Genomic DNA, 3551 nt, shown 5'->3' with positions numbered 1-3551 from the left:
ATGTGTTTTAAGTGTGTGTTAAATGAAAGTGACCTTTGGTAATCCATAACTTGAGGACAAATTATGGACTCCATTAAAACACATAAATGATAAAGAATTAATCCTAAACAATTCAACAAATAATTCCTATCATTTTCTAAATTCATAAGAACATGAACATGATCATCAAAAATTCAAGAATTATATGAACACATAAAATCATGGAATTTTGATATATGCTATTGCAAATGGATTAGAACAACCATTACACCAACTAAAATAAGTTTTATAACACCAAAAAAATTTAGGGTAATGTTTCTAGTCCATTTCCAGCAGCAAAAGTCGAGAATCTGCACTCTTTCGATCCTACTCGTCGAGTGCATGAACTGACTCGTCGAGTAGGTTGAATTTTGCCTTGGACTCGTCGAGTCCCCCCAATGGACTCGGCGAGTCCACCATGCAGACAGCAACGATTTCGACTTTTTTCACTATTTTGCATCAAGTATCAAACAAGCAAGCCTAGGCTCTGATACCACTGTTGGGTTTTGAGCAATCTAACACTTCCTAAGTGTGCATGCAACCCTAATAAACCTTGGATCTATGTTTGTCTAAATACATGCAAAATAATAATTTTCCAAGGTTTATAACCTATCTAACATGGCATGGGGAACATTTCAACATAAAAGAGTTAGAAGAGATTACATACCTTTTGGTGAGTTGGGTTCTTAGGAGTTTGAGGGCCAAGCACCAATAGTGTGAATGCCTCAAATGGAATCACAAACACCACAAACTCTTGGAAAACTTTGAGAGAGTATACACACTCTTGTATTTTCAGCCACACACATGCACACACACACTAGTTCACTAGTTTTCTCTTAGGCTTCATTTCATGCTCCATAAGCATGCTTATATAGTGTGCATGGTTAGGGTGAAACCCTAATAACCCATGTCTTTTCCTTTTCCAAGGATCCATGGGTTAAAAGCTCCATGGATCATCCATGGACTTCCACATAAGCCTAGCCCATTAACAAATGAGTATTAGCCCACACTATATAAAACAAATAGCCCATAATTTAATTAGTCTTCCTTTTAATCTCTAAATTAATTCATAATTAATTTAAGACTAAAACTAATTAAATAACGTAATTTCATATTAATATATTATAACCCATAATATATTAATAAACATATGTGTATAACTCTCATAAAATTATCCATAATAGTTTGGATGAGATGCAACCCAAATGGACCATGCCGGTCGGGTCAAGTATATACCAAATAAGTTATGGACTTAGACACCTTATCCAACATAATCACGAATTCAACTGGGAAAACAAATTTCCTAATTTTAACAAGGATGTCTTCTACGATTCCCCTTGGGTGTGTCACCAAACGATTAGCCATGTGAATGGTAGTTTTTGTAGACTTCATTTTTTAAATATTCAGATTTTGATAGAATGAATATAGCATCAAATTTATGCTAGCCCCGGAATCGGCAAAAGCATAAGTCTTCAAATTTTTACCAAACTCACATACAAGAGTGAGGCAACCAGGATCTCCCATCTTCTTAGGTATTCCCCCCATCACATCTATTGAGCTTTGTTCACTAAGAATAACCTTAGAATTTTTCTTCAACTGCTAACGAGTGTCTATAAGATCTTGCAGGAACTTCGTGTATTCTGGAATTTTTGAAAGTGAATTGATAAAAGGGGTATTAATACGAATACACTTTATTTGTTGAATAAACTCCAGATATTCACTTTCCAGTGGAGTGAGATGTGCTCGAGACAGAAACGACAAAGGCGGTCGGTAAGTCGGAACGAATTCTGCAATTTTCTGTTCAGATCGAGGCCACATCTTGAACATGAGAGGTTCACAAAGTGAGTCTAGTGTTTCAGCAAAAAAATCATTTTCGAGCTTTGACTTCATTGGCTTTGGTTCGGATGGATTTGGCTCCTCCTCTATTGCTTCTAAGAACTCAGAGATGGCATCTTCTCGGGAAATTTTTGAGAAAATTTTTCGTTAACCAAATTTATTAGTTGACCAAACTGGACTTCAAGATTGTGAATCGATGCTTGCTGATTTCTTAATGATGTTTAATGGTCAATCATCATAGCTTGTTGTTCCTTCATCATTAACTTTTGATCTTTCAAAACCGTATCGGTGTCGTTATGTCTCTTTTCTGAAGCTACCATAAAATGTGCTAACATATTCTCTAAGTCCACTTTATGTTCAGCTGGTGGTTGATCCTTTTGATAGAAACCTCTGCCTGTTATCCTGTATTTCTCCTCCTTCTTCTTCTTTTACTCATCATATGGCAACAACTCTTTCTTTTGTTTTCTCCAATCTTCATCATACTTGTCCCCACTCGAGTAGCAAACTTAAGCCTTTTTTATTTCCATAATTATCCAAATTACAATCCTTAGTCAAATTTGGTCCATTACACCTCTCACAACCAACTCGAATTGCATGAATTGACTGGTCCATTTGGGTCAATCTTCAGCCCATAGTATTAAGTATTGCCATCATAGTAGCCATTTCTTCAGAATGTGCACCTCCACTATCTTTTACTCCATCTTGTCTTGAGTTGTGATATTCCCAAGAATGCTCTGCAAATTCTTCAACTAGTTCCTTGACTTCGGCTAGATTTTTCTTTGTAAGTGGTCCTTGAGAATCGAGGAGTTGCCTTATCAATACATTGACCCCATCATAGAATATAGGCACCTCTTGTTGAAAATTAAGGTCATGTTGAGGACAATTCCTTAACAACCCCTCGTAACGCTCCCATGCCTCGTAAAGTGACTCACCCAGGTTTTTCTCAGATTGGCTATCGCCTTTTTGAGTTTAGCTATCTTGGAAGGTGGGAAAAACTGGTCTAAAAATTATTCGTGCATCTAAACCCAAGTAGTGATTAGACCAGGTGGAAGTGCCTTTAACCAATCTTTCGCAACTCCTCTAAAAGTAACGGGAAGCATCCTTAACAAGACAATATCTCTATTAACATTTGGGACATTAAAATAGTCTGCAATGTGATTGACTTCATCTAAGTGCTTAAATGCATCCTCGTGATCTTTTCCATAGAATGGAATATCCTTTAATGCGGTAAGGATATGTCCTTTCAGCTCTAATGTGGTAGTGGCAGGTATGGCAGGTTGTACTGAACTTGGACCAACATCATCTCTTATTCGCTTCCTATAAGCTCCCATTGACATTTCTTCAATGTTTTCCATCTCGTTTCCGTGTTCACTCGTATATAGTTCAAATCCGGGCTCGGTATCGTATTCGGATTCAGTTTGGACATGTATTTAATCTAAGTTTTTAACCTTGCTCTTGTTCTTTGAAGATGAACTCAACTCTTACGTTTTCTTTCCTGACTTCTTTGAGAACACTGACTTGCATTATTGTAAAGGTTTCTTCTTTGGTTTTTGATCTTCTTTCACATTCTTATCCTTCTTTTTGTGAAGGGATGACTCTGGATCTTCAAGTGGTGGTACCAAAAGTGTGTTACAGCCTCTAGTCAAGAACTCCTACAAAATAAATAAAAAATAAAAACGTAAAACTGAACAAAAACT

The 3551-nt window shown here is 36.7% G+C and overlaps 1 non-coding gene across 1 annotated transcript; it reads left to right on the top strand.

Moving 5' to 3' along the window:
* Nucleotides 1–2719: 2719 nt before the first annotated feature.
* Nucleotides 2720–2825, top strand: LOC145019095 (small nucleolar RNA R71). The gene has a single exon (XR_013667413.1). It is a non-coding gene; the product is annotated as a small nucleolar RNA R71 (small nucleolar RNA).
* The last annotated feature ends 726 nt before the right edge of the window (nt 2826–3551 follow it).

The sequence above is a fragment of the Lactuca saligna genome, chromosome 9, assembly GCF_052625555.1.
Source record: "Lactuca saligna cultivar CGN05327 chromosome 9, ASM5262555v1, whole genome shotgun sequence".
Lineage (NCBI taxonomy): Eukaryota > Viridiplantae > Streptophyta > Magnoliopsida > Asterales > Asteraceae > Lactuca > Lactuca saligna.
This window is presented reverse-complemented; position numbering and strand designations above follow the sequence as displayed.